Raw genomic sequence first — 26,516 nt, 5'->3', positions numbered from 1 at the left:
GTGTGGCCACTCAGAATATCCCTGCAAACCCTCCAGGCTTTGGCACAGCCCTGTAACTGGGGAATGATGTTTATGGACACCTCTTGGATGGATTAGCCAGAATATGACACAGAATGTCTGCCAGTTTTATGCATAAGTGTCTAAATGGTTAGCAGGACAGAGATAGCAGTACAAACCAAGACTAATGCAGTGAAATAATGATCCCTTTGATCCTGGACTAATTCTTACTTTGAAAAAAAAACAAAACCTCACAGTCTTAGAGTCTTACTCCCCTATGGTCAAACAGTATTTAAATGTCCCTCCTACACCATCCCTGCTGGCACAGCTAACATCCCCGCCCCTGTCTTGCATTCCAACATGGCAATCTTCAGGACAGGAGTGATTTTGCATTCCTGCTTCACCCTTTCACCCTCAGACCAATATCACACTCCAACAGCTTGTCACCAAACACTGAATGTCCATCCTTCCCAAGTAACTCCTCACGAAACAAGGGAATTGCAGTGCTATGTCCAGTGGAGCTGCATTCACTTCACTTCCTCCTCCTTCCCCCTTTGCTTGACATAAGTGGTTTCAATACTATTTCAGCTAATAACACTCCTTATAGTTTTTTGGGTGTGAGCAGTGACTGTAGAAATGTTTGATGAACACTCTGGTTTGCAGAAACAGGGCAGTGTCAACCCTTTCTTTGGCTTACAGGACAGAAAGCATTTACTACAAGGAACATTGCCATGTTTTTAATACCACATACCATTTCCCAACTCTAAATATGTGTTAAATGGGAGTGAAAAGTTGTTTTGCTGCAGTTTCATAAATGCCTTTAAAAATTTAACAATTGCTTGGTGGTTTTTTTGGGGTGTGTTTTTTTTTTTTACTCCTTTTGCCAAGAGTGCGTATTAAAGTAATAATATAATTTCCTTCTATTCTAGATTATTATATGTCACAGATACATTTTATGAAAAATCCTTTCCTTAAGATTTTTTCTCCTAAGAAGCTAAAAAGCCTCAAAACCAAAACGTAAACAAGTTATCTGCTGCTGTAAAATACAAGAAGATCTGTGATTGGTATCATGTAATTGTTTTAATTAATGGCCAATCACAGTCAGCTAACTTAGACTCTATGTCCAAAACACAAACTTTTGTTATCTTTCTTTCTTTTTCTATTCTTAGCTAACCTTCTAATGAAATCCTTTCTTCGATTCTTTTAGTACAGTTTTAATATAATATAATATATATCATAAAATAATAAATCAAACTTTTTAAAACAAAGTCAACATTCTCATCTCTTCCCTCATCCTAAAACCCCTGTAAACACCATCACAATTATAATAATTGAGACTATCAGCATTTCCCAGTTTCTTTTCATATTGCTCTTGTGATTTTGTTTGTTATCATAGGCTTTTCATTAGCTTTTCTTTGCTCATCAAAAGAACTTGTGTGTTTGGTGAAGGAAAAGGCTAGAAATATATTGCTAGAGTAATACCCATCTCTTGGTAAATAAAATGCAGCCATCAGTAACACTTAGCCAGCTCTTCTCTTTTTTCTGTGACATTGTTCCTTTCCCATTACAGTGGGAAAGCAAGTCATTCACTCCTAGGTGAAATAGCATGTGGCATAGTAAAATGTGTAAAATATGGATATAATTGCACTAATTCTCACAATTACCGTGGTGAGCTATCACCACTTTTTCTCCTAGAGCTGGAGATACAGAAGCTGTGGGCTTAATTAGCTCAAATCATGGCCAGAACTTTTTGTCATTCAGGCATGGGCTTCAATCATGCAACTTGTTTAGCTTCTTGTAGGGAGCAAGATTCATTGTCATGATTATTTCCTACTCTATGGGTACCTCTGTGCTTAGGATGTGATTGCCTTAACAAGAAAAAAAGGAAGTCTTTAAGTGAGCAAAACCAGCAACCTGAAACTGCAAAAATTAACTTAGAAGGAAGATATTGCTTACAATGATTTGTCACTTCACAAAAAGCCAGAGGAGGTGGGAAATGCAGGAGAATTTTGCTTGAACAAAAGCCAGAGTACACTATCAAATAGAGATAATAATCCCAAAGTCAGGGGTAAGAGAAGTGAAGATTGAGCTCCATCTTCTTATTCCATAATGGAATTTTCTCACCAGTTAAACAGCCCTTGCCTCTATACACACACACATTAACATCTGCAGGAAATGCTGTGCCCTTCTTAAAAGTACAAAGGTTCTCTGGAGGACATGGATACTTTGTTACTGTAAACTTTCGTAGAAGAAAAAAATATATTAAACACTTTCTTCTAAACTCATCTTTCTTATTTCAAAGTGAGACAGAGAATTATCACCTCTGGAAAGGTACATAAAAAACAAACAGGCTAAGAACTCTGGAATAACCCTTGTAGCTCAGCATAAATCAAATATGTAATTCTCCAAGTGTATCAGTACCAGAGTTCACATACATACCATCAGTTTTTGGTGAGTTTGAGGGTTTGGGTTTTTTTTTTTTTTAAGCTTGCAGCAATAGAGAAATGGGAAGTGGTTAATAACACTAAGAATAAACCCAGCATTTGAATAGCACACTATAGTTTATTTTAGAGTTATCTTTACAATTAGAGCTAACTGGGGAGTCTCTTTGCAGCCTCAATTCCCTTAATTTAAAGAATAACTAATTGCCTTCCAAATGAGAGAAGGCTGCACACTGGTGAATTATAGCCTGGCTTGGGTTGGAAGGGCCCTTGAAGATCTCCTATTCCCACCCCTCAGCCATGGGAGGGACATTCCCTCTCGACCAGGCTGCTCAAGGCCCCATCCAGCCCGGCCTTGAACAGTGCCATGCTCTTTTTCTGGAAGCAGCTTATTCTTTGCAGGCCTCTCCCAGAGGTTCCAAGCACCAACTTTTTTTTTTGCGTCCTATTGCCCTCCATCCCAGCCCAAACGAGCGAGCAGTAAAGAGAAGCTGCTCACCTGTTGTTGAAATTCTTGCAGAGAAGAGCCATGTGAGAAGGATACACAGGCAGCAGGGGAGGAGAATTTCCTCTCCCAGGACAGGGAGCACAGCAACACCCCTTCCAACATCATTTTCCTTGGAAGGAGAATAGCAGCCTGTTTGTCTCCTCCGTCCTTACTCCTAAACCCTGGGGTCCAAGTGTGCTGCTCTAAGTCCAGGCTAGAGGTGGCAAACTCCTTTCACTCTAACTAAAAGCAGCTATTTCTTCCATCAATGGCATCTGCATATTCCCAATCAGGGAATGCTTTAATAAGCTGCTGCATCTGAGAAAGGTGGGCTGCAGGGTCCTAATTAAATAGCAACTGACATATCGCTTTTCAAACTAAACATGCAGCTGGGATGCTCAGTGGCACACTGGGTTTGTAAACAACAGCACAGAGCACTCCACAGAGCAGCCCTGTGCACTTTCTGCCATGAAACACTGCAGAGGCTCCCTGTGCCCTTGTAACAAATGATCTAATGATTCTCAGGAGGAGGAAACAAGGCTGATTTGTAGCTTTCTTCAAGAGGCTGAGCCAGTTAAGCAAGACTTCTTAATTGCCTGTCCTTTATTATTTAATGCATTTAGGGCCAGATCCCAAAAAGGTATTGAGGTATCCAAGGCAGGCAGAAGTCAGCTGCAATTACAAACAGTGACACTAAAAACTTCTGTTCAGCTGCTGCCCAGCTCAGAAGGCTCTTAAACCTAAGTAGGTGTCTATTTCAATTTTAGAGCTCTCCAGGTGCCCAACATTCAGCTCCTGCATGTGCCAACAAACATTTCATTCTTGACAGTGCTGAGGAAGCTCGCGCTGGCCCAGTGCTGAAACTCTTGAGAGCCAGGAGCAGCCCAAGAGGTTTCAGTCCCAATGAACATTCAGCTGGTGGACAGAAGCACCTGAAAGCCTACCTGTGTCTCTTGAATAAATAATCTCAACATAACTATCAGTTAAAACGTGGCCAGCAGACAGGCCTGCTCAAAGACACATCACAGATCCAGCAGGTACACAAAGGAAAGCAAAGCAGCAGAGAGGCAATCTCAATATTCTCAGAAATATTCAGAGCTGCAACTTATGAGGAACAAATGAGCCAGGTACCTCATCCACAGCAAGGCAAGAAACAAGCTTTGAAAACACTGCAGCTTCTCTCTTCAGACTGAACTGTGGGAACATTGATCCTTTAAATGAGTTGCATTGAAGTCAGTCTAATATTTGAAGTTCATCATCTGTGGGGTCTGAAAACAATGGGGCAGCCCCTGTAGCCTTGGCCCACTCAGGCTGCTGCCAGGAACGTGGAGAGAGAGACAGGAATGAGAGCAGGAGCACTTTGTCCCCTCTTCTCACATATCCTATCAGTGGTTCTATACACAGATCATTTGAAAAACCTCGCTTTCCCAAAGAACGGCATTCGTGCCATGCAGTTTAGAAATCACCGTTTTGAAAATAAGTTTGTTGCTCTCTTTTGTTGAACATAATCTTATTCTCTTTGATATCTGCTTGAGAGGGATGCAGCTCACTCAGGAGAGCCATTGGGACTGTGTTCCATCTACAACAACAGCTAATAAGATTTATTGCCATATTTCCTTGCTTTGCTGTAAGTTCAGGTACTGCGCTAATGGAACAATGAGAGAGACCCTTGACTTGGTAAATACAGAGTCAGAAGGAAAAAAGGCTTATGTAAGAGCCTATAAAAACAAGATGGTTCAGAGCTCAAGCAGCTGCTCTATTCTTGATTCCTTTCATTGTGCCTCAGGACGGACAGACGTCAGCCAGCCAGATCTCTTGCATGCATTATTGGATGCTGTGAAGTTTGGGCATAACAGAAAGAATGGCAGAGATGAAATGGCAATGTTAACTTTTCTGTTCATCTTCTGACACACTTTAAATAACTTCATGTGGCATTGCTCTCCTAGGAGATTTGATTACTTTTAAAATTAATATTGTGTAAGGAAAAAAAATGTCCCTTAGGCCCATTGCAGTATTTCTAAAGGTAATTTCTCTGTTCTCAGAATATTTAACCTTGACAAAGATACTCCCCTTGTTGTGAACAGCATCTATAGAGCTAAAAAATACAACAAAATAATTCTTAGGGTCCAGGAGTCATTTTGTTCTATGTCCTACCTGTTGTCATGGCCAGTGCCTGGAGGTGACTCCAGGATAATGGAAATACTACTGCTCCATACTGAAAACTGCTTGGAAGCAAAGCCTGTGTGCCATGAGGTTTCTGCCTCCTCAGAGTGAGGGGAGAGCTCCCACAGATCCAGAATGAAGGGGACATAAATTCTCTCCAGAAGACAGAACTTTCTGCAGATAAGAAGGTGAAAGGCTGCACCAGAGTCTCTGCAAATGTCAATAATGATTCCATCAGAGATGAGAAATCGTTTTCTCAAAAACATTCACAGAGACAAGTACAGCTATATTAGTAATTCAACCAACTCTTTCCCTCCCCACCTTTACCTCTTTAAAGGGAATAAAACCATCACCATGCACAGCTGAAAGTTGCTCAGACATTATTGTCATTTTTATATTTCTGTATACAAGGAATAGAAAAGGTGTTCTATGAATACTAGTACTAACTTCAGTAATTTATATTTTTAATGTGCTGAAGAGAATGAATTTGTTGCATTCATTCCTGTCTTCCTCTCAAAAAATTAAAAAAGCTGAGTGCACATAATGAATTTTAAATTAGTCAAATCAAGAAGTTAATCCATTGCATATAGCTAAGCACCAACACATCACTTACCAATTGTCTCGCTATTTATTTGGCTTTTGAAATGTCCAAATGACACCTTGAGTAGGGTTTTACTTATTTTCTTTGTTTAAAGCACTCTTTAAACATTGTTAGAATTAAAATTTGTTGAGAGCAGTGAGCATTTCTCACAGACAATTGCCAAGTTGGAAACCATGAAGCTTCTGGGTAAAGATTCCCATTTCAGAGGAAGCTCCTTGCTCTAGCATGAGTACAAAACAGCACAAGAGGAAAATGTCTTGTCCATCAATTGTTAAGAGTAGTGAATGGCTGGGGAAGCTGCTCTACTCGTTCTGCAGAGCATTAGGGCCAGCAGAGCTCACTGGGTAAGAAATTAGCCTGATGTTGGTACTTGAGGGAGAAAACACACACAGCAGGACAGTCAGGACTCAGGGGCCATCAAAGCAGGACTCACCCTCCAGTTACTCTGTGGTTCCTGCCCTTGTGTCAAACAGCTGAAGAGAGTGATCACTGTGCTGGCTGGGATTCAGGAACATAGATCAGTTCAATCAGCACCAGTGAGGAGAGGCTCTGGGGAGAAGAGACGGCTGCAGCTTACAGGCATCAACAGTGCGACCTTTCCGTGCTGGCATGAGGGGAGGATGTGAAATGCAGCAGGATTCCCATTTCTGGCAGTCCAACACTTGGGTTTGGTCCTGCACTACACTTTGGGATGGTTTTGATTAGATGGCCTCAAAACAATGTGACATTTTCAAGAGGATATTGCAATTTTTTGCTTGTTCTGTGATCCCTGTTTCATTCCATGGATTATGGTAGCCAACCTGATGAGGGACTTGGGATGCTCTGAATTATTCATCATAAATAAAATTGATATAGAGCTGTCTGTTAATCATGCTAATTCAAGCTTTCACCTCTCTGTTTCACAGGGCTCCTATTTTTAAATACAGCTCAGGTACACTGCAATTACATATGCCAGTTGTCCATCTCCTAGGCAGCAAGATCTAGTTGAGTAAAGAGTAAAAAGATGCATTTCAGTCTCTCAGGAATCTTTTCTGGTCTGATGTCTTCTAAAACAAATGGAGAGCTTTAAACTATTTTTAAGATTGAGCCTATCTGAATTTTTTGTTAGAATTCTGAGGGCTTCTGAGCCTTTAGGTTCATTGTGGTTTGAGCTTTATTTGGGTTGATCATTTGGAAAACACTGCTGTGATGTTTCCTCAGTAACTGTGACCAAAAAAAAATTCATTTGCATTTTAAATAAAAAGTAAGTAATATTAAAAAAAAATAATATTGTGACTCAAAGAATAGATGTGCAAACCCAGCAAATGTTGTGTGATTTGAAACAAGAATAAAAATTTTTTGTAAAACTGTTAGAAGCAAATTTTCTTAATGTTTGAGGTTCATATTTGGCATTAACACTCAGGCTCTTTGGTAAATATATGGAAATGTATAGCCCTGCAAGAATTATTTCTAAATAAATATATTTCTAAACCCAGGGTTGAGCTACAAAAGTCCCTTTTGCACAACATGCAAGATAACCTTAGCTTTGTCTGAATCTCAGTGCCACCAGATTTCAAAATCAGAACCAAACTCACCAGTGGTTTTCTCCAAGAAATCCTGGAATACACTGAACCTCTGAAAGGGGCATTTTGCAACAGCAGCATGGAAATGCAGGCCAGGCTCGAGGTAGGAATGAGTTAACATAGCAGCACATAGAAAACTGCAGGATGAAAAAGAGATGATAAATTCACTTTGTGAGATCAACCAGCAGTTTCTTACATGACTACTGAGTCCACCTTCAGGATCAGGTTCTGGTTTGAGCTCCCTGTTAGGGAACACCACAGAGCATCTCTGACTGGAGAAATCTCTTTTTCTAGCAAGGTGCTCAGCAGCTGCTCAGCCCAACTCTGGCTCTGCCAGCAGGCTGGAAAAAGAACACAATGCCTGTGGGGACACTTGCTGGGTTTTGTGGGACAAACTTCATAATCCTGAGGATCATGAGACAATTCATTAGTGAACCAACCTGCATTTAGCATGGTTTGCAAGAAAACCAAACAAGGAGCTTTAACAAAAAGGTTATTTTTGTTCCTTGAAGAGGAAATATAAATACTGTGCACACCAATTTCTGTTTCTAGACCACAGTCATGCAACCTGCTGCTTAAATCATTAATACTCTGAAAAACAAACATGCATTAAAAAATGAATTAACATCCAGGCTGCAAAATTTTAATAAAATTACATCTTAAATAGATAAAGGGCAAGACTTCCAAAACTCATGAAATTAAATTGCTTTTATATTTCCTTTTTCATGCTATAGCCTTACCTTAATATTTTCATTATAATTCCATCAGCAGCTTTGTACTGTTCTTCAAAGTAAATCTTTCATAACTCAAGCTAGCTATACATAATTTTGTTTCTATAATGAAAAACCAAAACCTGGGCTATTTTAAGTGGGTTATGTGACCACTGTTCCTCAAGGGAAATAGAAATAGCACTCCTCACTCTGGTCCAGAGTTACACTGAATATGCCTTTCCATGCTTGGTGAGAGGAAGTTGCTCATCATGGGAGGAGAAATTCAGATAGTGACCTTACACCCCAGAGTCCAGCAGAGCTGTGGAGTAATTGATCCTGACTCCTCAGCCTCCCAAGGCAAAACTGCATTTTTCTGCGAGCACAGAAACTACAAGAAACACAGAAAGGCGAACTGCTAAAGTATTCCTCTCTGAAAAACTGCAGGAAACACCTGAAAATTGTCTGATTTCAGCCTTGATAAGACAGCCTGAATTGCAGGAGGAAGCAGAATTCAAAAATGAGTCTCTGCCTTCTTTGACATAGGGAGATAAAGTCACTTCAGCTGAAATAGATCTGAATTCCTGATGGATCCCATCAAATATGATCATAAAAAAGTCTCTTAAATATTGAAACTGTGAGTAAGTTTTATTGTACATTGCAATAATTTATTTTTTTAAGGGGACACCTCTATAACCACACTGGGCCTTAATCAGTTGTCAGTAACATTCATGCAAGATTAAGAAAGCCTACTGAGGATAAGAGCAGGTGCTGAAGAAAATATCTTATCTGATTAAAAGTGAGTGATAAGGGCATGCCAAATTACTGGGGAGTAGTTGCCACAGGACAGTCAGTGATATGACATCAATCAGGTTGCAGCAGAGAAATCCACAGTGATGAATTAGTGATGGAAAGTCCAGAGAAAACACCAAGTCTCTGCTAGGCATCAATAACATAGATTTATAAGTACAAAATGAAATGCAAACTACCCAAGTTAGCTGCATCTTATTCAATCATGCCTTCTGTCTATTTACCTACTTTTATTTTAAGCATATTCATCTATCATTTTCATATTCATTCTGTAACTAGGAGCAAGGTTTCCTTTGAATGATGATTTCATTAGGAAATGTTCTGCCAGATAGTGATGCCTCCAGAGTTATGTACTACATTAATTCTGTCACTTCTTTTACTTTCTATTTCTATTTCACACAAATTAAAAAAAAAAAAAAAAGAAACCTACATGCTGATAAGGAGAGGATGCTATTTTCATGTATTTGGCATAATTACATGAAAGTTGAACCTTCAAATAATACAGAGTTCACAAAATAGGACTGCTTACCATGCTAACTGAATGAGGATGTAGCTTATCAGAAAATTATTACAAAAGACAAGATTTACATTATTTAAAGTCAGAGCCAAGTCAGTCCTCACTACCTTTAGGAGTTCTTGGAAAAGTCCACTCTTTCAAAATACCCTATGGTGCAAGCTCTATGTGCTCCTTACGGCAATCCAGTCATTCCTGCAGTTACATTAAACAGCTCTCTCCATACGAGAAAAACCATGAGAGAAAGCTTGTGATAAATCATGGAGTCACCAGAAAAATATGTAATAGCAACAAACTCAGTGTATCTGCCCCTCCCATCTGAAAGGGGATGGAAGAGGACACACTCAGCACAAGGACTGTGCACTCAAAACATGCTGGAGCATCTACACTGCCCCAGCATGAAGAGGCAGGTGCTGTCCAAAACCAAAAGTGACTTCGAGCCTACTTCTATCTCTATTCCAGCAAAGAAGTTCTACCAGTTCAGTCAGAGCAAGAATATCTGGATAACTTTCATGCAGGGACCATTTGGACCTTGCCAACAGGGACTGGAATAAAATGTAGTGCACTGACCTGCTTCATCCTGCACCACAGCCTTTTGCCCAGAGGACAAGGGGAGGGAACAGGATGGACAACTCATCACATTTCTCAATAATTTTAAGCTTTCACCAGCATCATCTGCTGTCACAAGTCTCCTCCAGAGAAGGGGGTTCTGACCACCAGGAAAAAGCACCCACCATATCAGGATACCACAGTGCTGAGCTAAACCAAGCTACCCAAAAGAAACATTTCACATTCCTGCATCAAGGACACTGAAGGCAACTCTATACAGAAAAATTATTGCTCTTATTAGGAGGAAAAATGAACTTGCTTTTAAATTTTCTTACCTATGTTATATTTGCTACAATTTGAAGTAGGAAACAGAGATGATGGAATAAGTAAAACTCGTTGAAAACAAGTAAAGCATTCATGGTTTTCCTAGTAGCAGCCAGGATAACTTGGGTACTCCTCACCCAGGCTCACACTTTGGGCTGTGCTAGAGACTTGTCATTTCTGCAAGTACAGAGTGATGATTTTGTTCTCAGCACACGAGGTATTGAGACATTAAACACAGGGAACTGCATCACCCCCTCTGCAACTCTTCATCAACCTCTGCATCATCCCTGGATACCTGACAGACTCAATTTAAATTCAGTCCCCAAATGAGTGACATTTTCAGGTCAATGGGTAGGATTTTGTTGATGACACAGTACAAGATTTTGACCCTGCAATACATGGAAGCCCTTTCATTATACTAAAAATGTGAAGTTTTAGTGGGCTACAGAGGCTCATTCTGACTTTGTGCCATGAAGTCCCCAGAGGAGGTTTCACCCTGCTGTGTTGCCTCTGTTGATGCATGGGCATGCAGTAGGACCCAGTAAACTGTGGAGAGCCCCAGTGAATGGCCTCACACCAGCACACACCAAAAAAGGGTTCAGAAAGCCTCTGCAGGAATTACTGCACCCTCCTCACCTGCTTGAGCACTGCAGGGACAGGTCCCAGCTACTTGCTTTCCTCCTGTGCTGTTACATCAAGGTTAGTTGCTAGCTAGGAACAGATGTTAGATTCTTCTGCTCTTCCCACTCTTAACCCAGGCCACTGATCAAATATGGAAGGTGAAAAGTCACCTAAGAAATCATCATTCAATGAACTTGAAGAAACAGAACTTGTATTTCTTTCTATTTTTCTCATTCTCTGGAAAAATAAGGTAAGATAATAAGACAATTGCCATAAATAATAAATGTATAAGAAATAATTATACAATAAGTTCAAATCAGCATCTGATGTGTCTTCTCATTTTTTAGGGTACTACACTGTGTACAATATGAAAAAAAAAAGTCTATGAAACAGTCAGATATCTCATTAATAAGAATATTGAGTCAAGCCTTATTGACCAAGCACTGATAGGAAAAAAAAAAATCTATTAAAATCCTCTTACAGCACTCCAGTGGAGATGAGTCAGCAATCACAGACAGTTCTCATCAGAAGATTTTTTCTGGTGGAAAAGTTGTTTAGAGGTGTAATATTTACTTAGTGAGGCAGAGGTCAGGTAAAGGTAAACACTGAGGTGTGAGAATGAGAGATGGAACACCTTGAGTAACTTCCATCTTTTTTACTCTGATCCCATGAGAAGACTGGGATAAAGTGCTCAGCACAGGTGGGAACACATCAGCATGCTGATGGTAAATGACGGAGAGAGTCAAAGAGGGGGAAAGAAAATCCAGCGAGAAATACAAATCAAGGCAGGTGAGACAGTGCTCAGCTAAGCCCTGACTGTGCCAAACCCTTCCAGGCAGCCTGAAGAGGGTCAGTGTTGGCTCTTTTAAGTCATTCCTCACAATGAAAACAATCTTCTGCTTAAAAAGACTGAAGGTTTTAAATTCAGGCATTGCAAATCAGAATAATGAGTAACAGTGCTGTTATACCCCCATAAAATGGTTAAAAAAAATACCCTGCCAAAAACCAGTGCCATGTGGAAGAGTCCTGACCATTGGAAACACTAAATTTGCAGAGCTCCATAAGAAAATTTTAGAAATATCAAATGTTTAAAACCAGGACAGCTGAAATGAGGTTCTTTAAACAGCTTCAGTACAAGAGATTGCAGTCCTGACTCCCTTCATAGGAGGGGAGAAATGGTTGCTTGTAGGATGTTGCTACTCACATCCTATGGTAGGTGGCTAAAATAGATTTGATATAATTGAACATTGCTGGGATATGAAGATACAGGTATGAATAGAATAAAATGCCAAACTTCTCTAAGTTTCAAAATTAACCCTCTTTCATTCAAAGTACTCAACCTTAGCACAGGTCGAAAAAAAAAAAAAGCCTCAAACTTTCATTCAATACAGCATTTTTTTAAGAACAAAAAAAGGCACAAAACTGATGCAGGTCCACAGATTGCTGCATTAAGTCTGCTATACACAGCCCACACACAGTAACATAAGGGTAATGTAAAAACATGCATTAAGGATGAAGATCCCTCTCTCCCCCTATGAAAGGATGAGCTGAGAGTCGATGGTGGGTGTGCACTGCTAGCAAAGCAAACACTTCACTCTCTGTGGGTGAACATCTCATGCATGCTCTTTATTATAAAGCCCACTGAAAACTTGAAGCCGCTTTCCTGAAGGAGCTGTTGTGTAACTCTGACATCTGGGGTTTTCAGTTGCTGCCCTGTTTGAACTGGTTATGGAACACATTAAACCCAGAAGCTGTGTACAAACCTTCCCCTGTCCCATCTTTTCCAGCGTGCTCCAGCCCAATGCTGGGACTGAAGGCTCGGGCCTGGCTTTGTGAGATAAGCCACACCATGGACTGCAGCAGGCCTTGTTTAAAACATCACATTCTGAAGAGCCCAGCAGAACCAGGACTGTTTTTCTCAGAAGTTTAGTGCGCTGCTATAGCTTTGGATCCACGCAAACAAGCTGCTCTGACTATAAAAATGATCTTTGATTCCACATATATGTGTAAGTATGTAAGCCCCCAACTTATACAACTTGCCTGGTTACATACACCACTCATTCCTTTGTCTTTCATTATTATAGTCAGGAACCAGGCAGCAGGTCCATGCCCATCATGCCAATAGCCCTACTAAAAAATTCAAGTGAATAAATCAAATCAAATCCTCTTTTCTGTTCACAGCTCATAAACACACTTTGAATTTGCTGCTCAAAATAGCTGTGCATTTGTCTGTGCAGTTCTCCACATGCACACAAGGTGCTCACAGCAACCCCATGCAAATATCAGAGCTTCAGAATTCCTGTGAAGGAAATAGGCTGTCACAAAGTGCTTTGGGAGCTGAGACTGTAGGGATTCAAAAAGCAGCTAGATAATTTTGTGAAGGAAAACCACCACAAGTTTCTATTAACCCCAAAGACTTTGGGATCTCTGAATTCCAAATCACTGAAACCCTTGGAAAAGTGCTGGAAAAGTAGTACCATTATAGGTGTTCCTTCTGCTTATCATCTACCTTAAGCAGCTAGGTAAGTCTTGGAAAGAGGTGACTGAATGAAAACCACAATTGGTCATACCCTTATCTGGCCCACTTCCGCCTCTCTTGTGTGTCAGTGTCTTATGACAGAGAAGTACCATTCTGCTTTTCCTATGTTTCATGTTTTCAGCTATCTGCTACACTAAAAAGTCAAACTATTGACATATATTTATGATAGAAATTCCCTTTTACAAAACATTCAAAAAACATTCTCTGTGTAACCATGGTATTTAAGCTGATTGTTTCCATTTCAGCCTTGCCATGAGAGTTTGTGATAACAAAGAGTATCAATAGGTTCAAAAAGCAGCTGCACATAAATCATGGACAACAGGCCCATAAATGGATAATAAGAGGAACAGGCAGCAATGTTCCCTTGATATCCCTAAACCCAAAATTTTGGGCTCAGGGACAGCAGGGAGGGAATGAATCTCAGGATGTGAGCAGACATGTCAAAAGCTATGTCAGACTTTATGCTCAAAACCCTCATGGCAGTGTTAGTTGTTCCTTCTGATGAGGTCTACAAGACTCCATGAAGTGCAGAGTGGGAGCCCAAAGTGGATAATACAATGGATTAGCCAGGAGAAAGGAGGAGTAGCACATAAAAACTTAGTATATACAACATCACTATTCTTTACAAAATTAAAAACTATGTTTAAGAAAGCAAGATTTTCTATTTCTAAAAAAAAAAAAGTTGATACCTGTGAACAACCGCCAATGTGGAATCATCTCATTAACTAAGACAACACTAGCCATACTACAGAGAGAACATCATGCAAATAATTGCATAGAAATCTATGAGCACATGGGTAACACTGTGTTTTGCACAGCAATGATAGGCACTTGGCCTGAGACTCCATCTACCCTAAACAAAAGGGCCTGACTGCAGCTTAAGTAACTCAGCCCAAAGTGATGTAAGTAGGTCAGGTGTAAGAGCTGTGTAGCTGCAGGGGCATGGATCTCAGCTGGAGAGGAACCAAACCTCCCTGGCAGCTGCAAGGGCTCTGTGCAGCAGCAGCTATTTCTTAGAGGGACCCAGCAATTAGTCAAAAGCTAATTTGGGAGAGGCTATGTGAGCAGCAGTAACATCGTGAAATAGCAGAGTGCTGTTTGGGACTGTGCCACTCCTCACTTTCCTGTACTGGGGAAGAGGATGCTTGGAACCCAACAACCCTGCCACACAGAAAACTTTAGGTCTACAAACACATTTACGGGCAAGGAAGATTAATTAAAATTTACCTGCAGATTTAAGAATTGTTATAGCTGCCAACGAAGTGCAGAATATTTTGAGTCATTAACCATTAATTGTCCAGTCTCTTGGAGTTTCTGCTTTGCCCATCAGCTCATCTCTGCAACTCTACTGAACCTGAGTCTGATTTCACTTCTGTCCTGTTGAAGCAATGGAGCTATTTCAGCACAGAGTCAGAGCAAAGTCAGAATCCTGTGCTTCTCACTGCAGTGCCTACATGCTGACAGGATGTTATGAAACCACAACACCAATCCAAAATGGCACACAACACATTTCTTGGTCTATGAAATATGCTCTACAATAAGATAATTGTTGATAAAAGCCTCTATCATGTTGCTAATTTTATCTGTAGAAAAGCTACTGAGAAGAATGGCAATCCTGACAGGTAGATTCCTGAGTGATGTGAAGTACTGAAGTATGTACAGGATGCTGGGCTTTTATTACCTAAGCACTAATGGCAATTTCAGAAGAGGAATTCAGGTAAAGTGGCACATAAGAGGAGATCAGTCAGAAGAGTAATAAGTCATAAGTCAGGCTAGTGACTAACCCTGGCAGGAATACAACCAGTCAGCTGGCTGTGGTTTTAAAGAAGTTAGGTAGTATATTTACTGCATAAAAACAAAATATTAAAGGATTTGGTGGAACAAAAAGTGTTTAAATCCACAAGATCAAAGTCTATCACATTATCACTCTGTTTTACAGAACCCAGGAGATGTGAGGAGTCTTCTAAAAAGTCAAGCAGAACATCAACAGCAGATTCAAGATTAGTTCATGAATTTTGCTTCCCTGTGGTGTGTATGCCTTACTTACCTGATGTCAGTGACAGGAGCTGTCCTTTGTGGGGAAGAGAGCACAATTTTCTACCTTGCCTGACATATTACAGGCTGTGTTTTCATACAGTTCATCATAGCCTAGTCAGTGATAACCTAATCATAAAAAACCATATCTTTAAAGAAATTAAATGTTTCCTTCAACAACAGAATTCCTCATCAAAATGCAACTGGTTCCAAGCCCTGCAAAGTGCTGGATCCAGTCAGTCTATAAACACACTGTATAAACACACCACTACTTTTGCCTTTGGGAAACAATTAAATTTTTCCCAGTCATTTCACAGCTGATTTTTCCAATGCACAAGAACTCAGCTGCCTTTTGGGAGCACAACAACACAGCTGCCTTTTTATGTGGGAAGGAGGAGTATAAAGTAACCAATTCCCCTCACATGCAGCCCTCTGTGGACTGGCTTTTGCAAACACAGGGCCACTTAGGGCCCCAAGTGCCTTCTTTCATGAGCTGTGTCCATGCCTGCCATGCACACACAGCAGGGCCTGATTTCCCATGGACTTTCTCAGTGCATGGAATGATTCCATGGGTGGGATGGAGCGTGCCTGGCTTGTGAGCAAAGCACAGTTTTGGTTCACGTGCTCAGCTCACTTGCTCCTGCCTGTGTGGCAGCACCTGAAAACAAGCTGGCAAGGGGCTGCTTTGGCCAAGCATTCCTGCAGCCTGAGGCCTCCTAGGGCACAGGTCCTGTAAATACTTGTGTGTTTAATGCTGCCCTGCCAGGGGCATCTGCTTGCCCATCACACATTTCCAATCAGCTCCTGTCCGGCTAAATGCAGTTCAGGGCTCGGGGTCATCCTCCCTGTAGGACCCAGGACACAATGACAAAGCATTCACACCCTGTCCTTTTATCCTCTGCTCTCTGCTGTACTTGCTAAGCATCAGTGTTTTTACCAAATTGAGATCATGCAAGCATAAAATTAAAATGATACACTTTTAACGATATGTGGCAGTTTCCTATTCACTTTCACAAATCTAAGCATCATAATAATTGTTTTTTTTATATAATCAGAACAAATTCCAACCAAAGCAACAGATTTCAGTCAATACAAACCCAGAATGCTACAAAAAAAGTTTATAATTCACAGAGATTAGCCAGAAGCATTTTTCCCCTCCTGCTCACCTCTGTCCCTGCTCAGCTTAGGAAGCAGGGAATTCCATTGCTGCAGGCAGCCTGGTGTCCAGCTTTGAGAGCAAAACCTGCAAGACAAGGGCTCTGTCAAGGAGTGGCACAAGATAAAGAAGACACAGGAGCATAACAAATGTTTTCTAGATTCCTAGAAACGTGCTGGAAGATGAATTTCTTTCCCTGAGTTTATTTTGGGACAAACAGTGAGAGCCTTCAAGCAAACAGAAACCTTCCTCAGTGAAGCTGTAAATGCTATTTCCCACATAGATTGCATACAAATCATGAGAGGAGTTTTGAGCCATTCAAATCATTACCATATTATTTCAAGCATTCATTTATTATACTGCTTATTTAGCATGTCAGTCTTCACACTTTACAAATGAAATGCTTTTAGTAGGAATGGATGGGTAGGAATTACTTGATGAATTTAAAAGAGCCAAAACCTGTACAGTGACCACTACAAAGCAGTTTGCAGGGCATGGCTGGTGATGTGAGCCCTCAGGCAGGGCACAAGGAATCAGGATGGAAGAGGCAGCTTCCAGAACATTCACTGCAGTGCAAGTCTGGAGCCAGGTGACAGTACAGGGGGCAGGATGGTTTTGGCAAGTGTCACCTGGTGTACAATGTCTATGGTGGTGGTTGTACAGGTATTAATGAGAAAGTTTGTAACCACTTAAAGGAAATGACACTTAGGAATTTTAAGCAGTTTTAATAAATCATGCCAGAGACCCTGATTAAGTACTTGAACGAATCATAAAAATTTCTGAAATGGAAGCATAGCACATATTGTATGTTGATGTCATTAAAGTACCTGGTACAGGTAATCACACCTTTATATGTAAAAACATATTTTTCATTTAATGACAGAAGCTAGCAGAGGGAAGGTTTATGGGTATAATTATTATTGCTAGAGTGATCATTTTAAAAAATAACTGGATTGCCCACAGCAGAGAGACACCCCTGGCAGAAAAAAATGAAAAGTTAATTCTAAGTTAGAAGACAAAATTTCAGTAGAAAAGGAAATGTAGCACTACTTGCCTGGCAAACCTGTAGGGTGTACATCTGGACAGCACCACTGATAGCTCTACCTTTTCATGACTGCTGTGGTGGGAAGAGATGCTGCCCTCTTGAAAAGCAGAGTGGCATCAGGTGGGATTACAGTGGGATAAAGGATATTTTTAAGGTTGCAGTACATCAATTGAGAGATGAGTAACTCAGTAATGATGTATAAAAACAGGGAAAATTGATGATCCTTTCAAGGACAGGCCATACAAGCAATGACTGAGAGTGATTTTCATCTGAGGGCTCTTTACATGCTTACATAAATTAATTTTTTCTCTTTCCAAGGATGGGATGTTGCCATACAGAAATCCTCACAGCTGGCAACTTCAGTAGAGTTTAAAAAGTAACTGTATGCAGAGCCCAGCTTTATCTGCACAGAGGTACTTGCTTGGGGGCATCAGAAAGGTAGCACAGGGAAATGTCTCTCAGTTGTTTATACTGGGACTGTATGGATAGAGAGAAAGTCATGGTTCAAAGCTGGTGTTTATTAAAGCTTCTATAATTAGAGAATACAGATGTTTTCTTTATGTGCATAATGTAAACTCTACATTGTGTAAATGCAGTAACAGTGAAGTGAAAGTTTCCAGCACATAATTTTTCTATGTGACTATTCTAAACTCTTTTAACTATTATTTTCAAAAAACACCTATGAAGATAACTTAGCAAACTGTCTGCAAGGAAGGCTGATTGACTATGATGCAGTGAACCTCATTCTTTTAATGCTGAAAAGATGAAAACATTATAGGTTTGCTATAAAAGCACTGCATAAGTGCTAAGAAGCTGCCTGTATAATTTGTGTTTGTAACAAAACAGTGTTGACAGAGCATTCTTGGTCTCAAAGGATATGATTAATTGTGGGCTGAGGGGATGTTTCCTGAGTTTCACTGGTCCTGCAGAACACATTGGAGCAGGTTTGCCCCCATAATAACTTCACTGAGCGTCCAAGCAGAGGCAGCTTGCATCCAAGCTGCTCAAACTGGTTGTGCCCTTATGGATGGGCTGTGAGGACTTGGCCACAGCACCAGAGGGTTTCAGGAGGAGAATAGGACAGTCTAAGCCAGCTGCAGATGAAGCTAGTAACACAAACATCTGTCTTATGCTGGACTATTCCTGCCTTGCTATGATTGGAACTCACAAAAGGAGAACCACCGCTGCCTGTAGGCACCAAGGCATGGCACAGAGGTGCCCAAATTATCTTTCAGTGTCGCAGCTCTGGCACTGCAGCAGAGACATTACAATGCAGAGCCCTGGCTCCTCAGCAGGGAGATTTAATCTGCAAGGGCTCTGTGCTCCTGTCACTGCCAAGGAGGCACGCCCGAACCGCTCCTCTTGAACTTCGCCTGCTTTATATTAATGGCTTTCACTGCTTGAGGAGTTTTAATTGTGTTCCATTGCCAAAGGCTTTGTAATACCTTGATGATGTTTTATGTGGAAGCAGAAGTTTCTGGTTGCTTGAAGACTGAGATGACACCCTGAGTAATTGCACAGCTTAGGAAGATGATATTTGAGCATATGCCTGACAATTTCACATTCGCATTTGATAACCTCATAATTTAAATGAATAATCTAAAACCACAACAGAAATGCCCCAGTGGCTCTGATGCATTTATTTTTAAAAGCAATTAGCATACAGGCTTCCCAACACTCCCAGCTATCTAGGCAGCTTTTTGATACAAATTAACTGGATGCTGATAAAGAATAAAGCAGCACCATGTGGCTCACCTCTTCTGAATTGTACCTAAGACTCCCATTGAAGCATGGTCACTTTCTGGCAGGGCAGTATTTGGTGAGGTGACAATTTCAAATAATCTCTTCTGCTTTATTTTAATGCAGGTCACAGGATTGTCCCACAAAGAGCTTTAAGGAGGGGATGAGGTCTGTGCCACAGCAGTGGGAGCAAGTTGGGAAGCTGGCTGCCTAACATTGCCTAACATTTTGTCCTGAAAATAATTTTACTGCCTTTTTTTTTTCTTTTTTATTTTGGGAGAAAATTTGTTCTCTAATAACACTATCTTAAAGTCTGAAATGGAAGACATTAATAAAGTTAAGTGGAAAATATAATTTATAGATCTTATAGATGAATGAAGATGCTTTAATTCTCCCTTCCAGACTTACTAGCATTGTTGAGTAAAATACATTTTTCCCTCACAGATGACATGGTCACAACTATGCAGCTGAACAGCATTCCTCTTTGGATGAAGATTTCATCCAGCCCTGATAAAACTACTGTTAATTCATGCAACACAGATCCTGCTCCCATTGAAACCCATCTTGTATGCTCATTATATTTATAATATATGTACAAAGCTGACCACAAAAGCCAAAGGAATGCTGTATGGCAAGCTTGAAATTTTATTATTTACAGAGATTGTGCCATTATGTAATTTCAGTTTTTACCTCTTGATGGTTTTTGCAGACCTTTATGTGGAGATATGCACAGATAAGATGCTCAGATAGTGGAAACCTGAGTGTCTGGCCCAAGTCAGAACTGAATCAGTTACCTTAAGATTTGATCCAGGCTTTTGTTGTTCAAAAGCTTCTTGTTTCTCAGTGAAGCCAGAGTTTTCAGTGTTACCATGTGCTGCTTTAAAGATAGTCTGGCTGCCAGAAACAGGGAAGGATGTCTGTGTGAAAGAAATAAGCAGCAGGAGCATAGCAACCTTTAACCCATAAGGGTTCATAATTTTCAGGAAAATGTACTCAGTAATTAAAACCAAATGGAAATATATGATGAAAACTATATATTAACAGAATTGGCTTTTTAGAAATGTTTTCTTGGGGTTTTTTGCCCCCACTATTTGTCAGCAATTTTAAACAAAAATTACTTAATTAAAAAATTATTTAAATGATACATGAGTTAATCAACACAGAAATAGATGACAAAGCTGAGGTAAAAACAAATGATTGCTTATGAAAAGTAAATGCCCAAAACCAGAACAAACCACAATATAAAAACTGACTTGATATTATTAATTGACATTTGTAGAGTCTATTATTCTCTATTCAGCTAAATATGACTTCAATTTTCTATTCCTTCCAAAATTCAAGCTACTGTGCATTTCCCTTTTTTTGGCACAAAAAACCCTAAACACCATTAAAATACACAAATGAGTCAAAGCTCCCATAGAGTTTTACTACATCAATATATTTTAAAGGGTTCTCTTTAGTTTTGCATTTTAAATAAAGTTGATTTTTTTTCTGCTTAGAGGCTGGGATGACTTTTCACTTCCAAAACTTCTTACCTTTGTTTGGACTGTTCCACCTGTATTAATCCTTCCTCTCTGGTTTTTAAATATTCAGGATCTTATTAGCAGATCAAAAATGCTGATGATTTTTAAGCAGTTGATTCATTTTCCTTCATCTTCTCTAACTTGATATGGATGTTGCTCCTTAGGAATAAGACATTGTGAAAGCTGTGAATTATCCTGTACTGAATCCCACAGCCCCCTTGGTAAAGAGGGATTTGAAAAAAGTCAATTTCTAAATAGTTATTCTAGTCCTTAGATGAATAGATTTATTTTGGTAAAGGAAAGAAGGGCAACAAAAGGCAGCAAGTAATCTTCAAATAAATACATTTAGTAATCAAAAAAATTAACTCTCCTTGATGTAAAGTGGCCATCATCCACTGCAGGCACCAATAAGCTTCAGGGTTTATAAATATAAGTCCACTTACTGACCAGAATTTAATTTTAAAATCTATAGCAGGGAAATGTACCCTATTTTAAAAGGCACATGCATCAGATGTATATATCTTCTCATGCCACATATTTTACTGTATTAGAAAACTAGAGAAGGGGGAGAAATGCTTATTTAAAAGAAATAGTTACTGCTGGTCATACACAAAAGACTGTACATTCTACTAGTTAGATACCATTAAAATATGTAATTGGGAACAACTTCTGTAACACTTCCAGAGGCTTAAGTTTACAGAATTGTCCCAATGAAAAAATACTTTTCCATATGTGAGCAATTCTTTGAATTTCAGTAGTCTCTAAACCCTTCCTTACCTTGCCAAAGAATGAAAAAAGGAAAGAGAACTCTATTCCATCTCCTGTTTTGATTTATTACTGGTTTATTTGACATTTCTTGTCAGAGTAAATGGCCTTCAGCAATACACACAACAGTTAAACAAATGCCAAGTAAAATCAGATAATTCTGCCATAGGTCCTTAGCTTTCAGTTGTGTCCTTGGCTGAAAAATTCTTCCATGTAACTTGGAAAGCAATAATGTTATCTTATCAGTCCTACTAAAAATCTGAAAATAATTTCCTTCTGTTAACAAGGATTTTATCTGTATTTTCATAGATACAAATATTCACTGAAAATTCTGGCATAGGGCATACACAAAGCCCAGTCTAATGCCATTTGAAATCTGCAGACACAATGAAATGCAAAACCAGATAATTCAAAATTCCAAAAGCTGTATAAATTAATTTTTAAAATGTTGTGTTCTTTTATACTTCCTATAGAATAAGTCTATTTATTTTATTTAAAGCAGGACAACATACATTAAGCTCTAACTTTAACAAAATTTATTCAAATTCTCAAAACATAACTGAGATTTAACACCTTGAGCAGCTCATGTTTGTGTTATAGGCCAAACCTCAGCATCAATGGGCAAAGTCATTAAGTAGACTGAGACTTTACTGAGGTTTTGGCAGCAGCTGCCTCACTTGCAGGTGTAAAGAACATTCCTCTAATGCAATTATTTCAATACTCATCTCATACAAATTTGTGAGCTAATTGGTAAATTAGTTTCTTTTTTACTCTAAAAACTGTAGTAAGAGGTTCTGTCAATTCAGAAAATGGACAAATACAGTAAACCACAATATGTCTGTTTACTAATCACATATAATGTTTCCTCTGGGTAGAAGCAGAGCAAAGAAGTTGCAATTCAATAGCACTTTTTAAAGTTTTAGAAATTTGATGTTATTTTTCAATGTTTTCTCTACATTTTCATGGAATCCACTTTTGAATGAATGTATAATTGGGTGGAAATGAAGTCAAGCTAGTACCCTTTCAGTGGTCAATGTTCTTATTGGTGATTCTCAATGGCCATTCACAATTGTCTAATAAAATTAAATGAAAAAAAAAAGGCAAAAGGCATCTACTGTATTTCATAATTTCTTTTAAAATATTAATATATTTCCCATTGAATATTTCCCTTAGTGAGCTTTGTACTCACTTGCAATTGAAATCTTTAATGGCTGCAAGAGAGAGGAAACCTACTTGACTAGATTTACTAGAGAAATGATCAAGGCAAGTTTAGAACTACTATTTGATTTTAGTCTTCTGATTGAATAGAATCATCAGTAAAAACATGAGTTAAGTTGAACCTTTGCAGGTTTTATTGCAGTGCAAGCAGTGTTGCTTGAGTCACAGCTGAAGACATCATGTTTGTAACTCACCTGTGCCAAATCCCAATACTCAAGAAACTGAAAGGGTCAGACCAGAGATGATCAGAAGATCATTTTGGTTTGGGAGCTACAGGCCAACACAAGCTTGGTCTGGGGGACACCAAAGACGCTCAGACTTTGATCCAATCTTAACGTTCCTGAGGCCTAGTTTTTCAGGCAGGATCCACCAGTGAAATGCCCAGTGGATGAAGCTGCTGTCAAGAATGACTATCTACAAGGTCACCAATTTTAACGTAAAACATTTCAGCCAGGAACTTAGCAAGGGTTATCCTGGCCAGTGCAGAGCTGGAGATGCTTTAAACCAAGGTCACTGCCAGGCCTCTGAGAGCCACAGCCTTCACTGGAGACATTTCCATGCCACAAACAATTCAAAAATAAACACAGCTACCACACAACACCTCTCAGTGCCCCCTTCCCCTCAGGAGATCTGGTTCCCATGGCAGTGAGGCCACCTTCACCTGCTGTTTGGTAGCACATCCCCCTTGCACCACCTCCTCCCTGGCACGCCCTAAACGCATCCAATGTGCAAATGCTGGCAGCTTTGTTAAAATTAACAGCCCGGGGGCTGCAGGGATGTAAACTCAGCCTCCTCTCTCGGATGTGGATCACTGATAACCTTCCTAGAGCTCGAACAAACAAACAAACTCCAGAAATGCCAACCATGTGTCATGGAGTTACTGCTTCACGTAACCATGGCAAAGTGTGGGCAGCAAGCAAAGCCGTGATCGTTTGGAATGGTTTAAAATATTCTTATTGCCATGAGGGAGGCCAATGGATGGCCAAGACACAAAGAGGGCTCAGAGCAACCATGCGATCCAGGATTAGGGACCAAACCGGGGCGGGTGTTTCTCTTTGCATTGGACCTTGTCAGAAAATGTCAATCTAATGAGAAAATTCAAAATTGTGTTTCATTTTTACATAGCTCATTTCCCTTGATCCCCTAGGATCTAAATCTCTAAGCATTCAGGACCATGATATCAAAGTAAAAGGGACACAGTGCATGTCCCTTTGTCCCCTCTTTAAACTTCAAAAAGCCATCATGAGCAGCCTGTTCACTCCCTGGGCATTTCTGCCTAACTAAGTCAATGACAACATATTTAGGAAGATTTTGCTGGTTAGCAGCTATTATTGTTATGAAGTCTAAGGGTAAACTAACATTTAGTGTAATATAACTGCACATTTTTATGGCTTCTTGAAAACCTCTTAGTACCTCATCTGAGCCATGATTTTTCCATACCATTTCTATTTTAATAACAGCGTCTCCACACCAGCTGACAACTTTCGCATGTTTTATTTTTCCCCTCTCTGTTGCAACATGACCAAGGTCATTGCAAACTGCCATTCTCTTCTTATTTTATTTTTACATCCATCTTATCTAATATTACTCATCTGTTACAGCTGCAAAGCCACATCAGTAAAGCGGACAGCTATGCAACTGTGCAGCCCAGCAGAAAGAACTTAAATTTATGTACATGAGGGCCCTTTGGAATTTTTTTTTTTATTATTTTTTTATGATAGGAAGACGAGTAAAGCAGAGACACAGGTGCCTGCTGCCACTTGAGAAAATTGTGGCCTTTCTCTCAGCTCTGTTGAGTCACTCTGAGTCGCAGGACTCACGGACATTTGGCTGTGTGGGCCCTGCTCAACAGCATTGTGAAGAACAAAAATGGCTGAATGGCATCCATATGGCTGACAGCTTGCTGTGACGAGCAGCCAGCTCAACAATTTGTCAGCAGAAGAGGGCAAAAAATACATTCTGAATATAACTCTTTCAACATATTCATTTAGGAGGAGTAGGTAGTTATCCAACATGCTGTGCGCTCATCTGGTGGAGAATAACCACCAATAAAGCCCTTTGTTTTCTGGATGTGCAATACCTGAATAGGTTGAGGGAGTTGTCATCACAATGAGACCTATAGCCAGAAATTGGAAATAGTGGTGTGACTTACAGGGTGCTGAGCTGTTGGTATAAAATCAGCAGATCGGAGGTAGAGAATAACGTCACTGGAGTGAAAATACTGAATACAAAATAGGATCCTAAATTTTCCATCATTTATGTATTTCAAGAGATTGTTTCCATATTGTATAATGAGCCCTTGTATGCACAGCATGTTTATATAACTCAGTGATGCCTCAAATATCTTCATACATCAAAAATCTTAATCTAAGATTATACCTGCCCTGCCTTCTCACTTATAAACATGCACAGTCCATCTGAAAATGTTACCAGCCTTTATTTTCTCATCCTCAGGCAGTACCAGACATCTCTTCCTCTTAATTATCTTTGAGCATTATCATCTACTAACATTACCTTCCTCTCAATTATCTTTTGCATACTGGAGGCATGCAAAACACTTAAACAACAATAAAGTGACACTGGCCAACCTCCTCCTTATCTCTTTTCTCTCTCCACTCCAAGAACCCTGTGTATTAAACGTTATTTATGGGGGAAAAAAGGTGGACTTTTTTAGTGATGTCTGTGATATGGAAGTAGTAATAGCACCTATGGGAACAATATTTTCTTTATTATTTTATCAAATCTGAGCTAGAGGGTGATCAACACTAACAATCTCTCAAAAACAAAATTACAGAAATAAATCGAGGAGAAGTTACAGAAGAAGTAAAAGTGATATATTCATTCTTCTATCTTCTTTCCTTCATGGAATGCTATCCTTCTATTTATTGCTCCTATCCCTTAATTATAACAGAACAGGAACCTGCAAATTAGAATGCTTGACAGAGTGAGTTATACTTTCTCTTCTCCATACAACACTCTGGATTAAGGACCTCCCATTCCTAGTACAGTAGCCTACCAATTCACAGTATTTTTTAGAAGGTCTGATTTTCATAATGGATAATTTTTGATACAAAGTTTTACACAGACAAGTAATTGCAGGCATAGTTTTGCTCTATTCAGCAACCATTTTGAGGCCCATTTCAGAATAATGAGTTGACCTATTACTTGTTGTCTTTGCAATAAAGTATCTAATGCTAAGTAATGCTAAGTGACCAAACTTCAGAAATCTGATCCAAAACCTGCTATTATCCAGCTCATTAGTATTTTCAAGGATATGCCAGATAAGTCCAAGAGATGCCACAGAGAAAATGAAGTTTTGCTATCAATGTGCTTGTCACCATGCAGGATGGCAAGGGAATTGCAGTGGCACTGGTTAAATGTGAATTTGTGCAGGATTTGCTTTTAGTCCAAATCATAACAAAGGCACAAAAGTACAAGTACAGAAGAAGCATCACAGAATGGTGATCCTTAATCAAAGTGGCCTTTTACTGGATACTCTCCCATAGCTTCATCTCTTTTGTACTGAGAAAAAGTACAGAAAAATTATGCAAAAAGCAATTTTTAATTAAAAAAAAAAAAAAGCAATTTCCAATGCTAATTTCAGACTCGCAGCATTAGAAGAAGAATTGGGTTTTTAAATCAGCCTCTGAATAACAGGTAAGATCAAGGCAAAAAGTTATCTACAGTCAAATGAGAAGAATGTTTACTGTAACAGATGCT

General features: G+C 39.6%; 2 long non-coding RNA genes across 2 annotated transcripts in view; both read right to left on the bottom strand.

The window, feature by feature from the left end:
* Positions 1-4,487: 4,487 nt before the first annotated feature.
* On the bottom strand, positions 4,488-5,299 carry LOC132070223 (uncharacterized). The gene is made up of 2 exons (XR_009417912.1): positions 5,080-5,299; positions 4,488-4,759 (listed from the first exon to the last, which is right to left on the bottom strand). It is a non-coding gene; the product is annotated as an uncharacterized LOC132070223 (long non-coding RNA).
* Positions 5,300-6,389: 1,090 nt separating this feature from the next.
* Positions 6,390-26,516, bottom strand: part of LOC132070204 (uncharacterized) — a 45,922-nt gene continuing 25,795 nt past the window's right edge. The window contains exons 3-7 of the long non-coding RNA XR_009417908.1: positions 20,826-20,972; positions 20,085-20,207; positions 16,516-16,592; positions 7,264-7,388; positions 6,390-6,669 (exon numbers count right to left, since the gene is read on the bottom strand). This is a non-coding gene — a long non-coding RNA (uncharacterized LOC132070204). The remainder of the gene's footprint in view (positions 6,670-7,263; positions 7,389-16,515; positions 16,593-20,084; positions 20,208-20,825; positions 20,973-26,516) is intronic.

Source organism: Ammospiza nelsoni, chromosome 2, assembly GCF_027579445.1.
Source record: "Ammospiza nelsoni isolate bAmmNel1 chromosome 2, bAmmNel1.pri, whole genome shotgun sequence".
In the NCBI taxonomy this organism is placed as follows: domain Eukaryota; kingdom Metazoa; phylum Chordata; class Aves; order Passeriformes; family Passerellidae; genus Ammospiza; species Ammospiza nelsoni.
The sequence above is the reverse complement of the archived record's forward strand: the minus strand, read 5'-3'. Positions and strand labels throughout refer to the sequence as shown.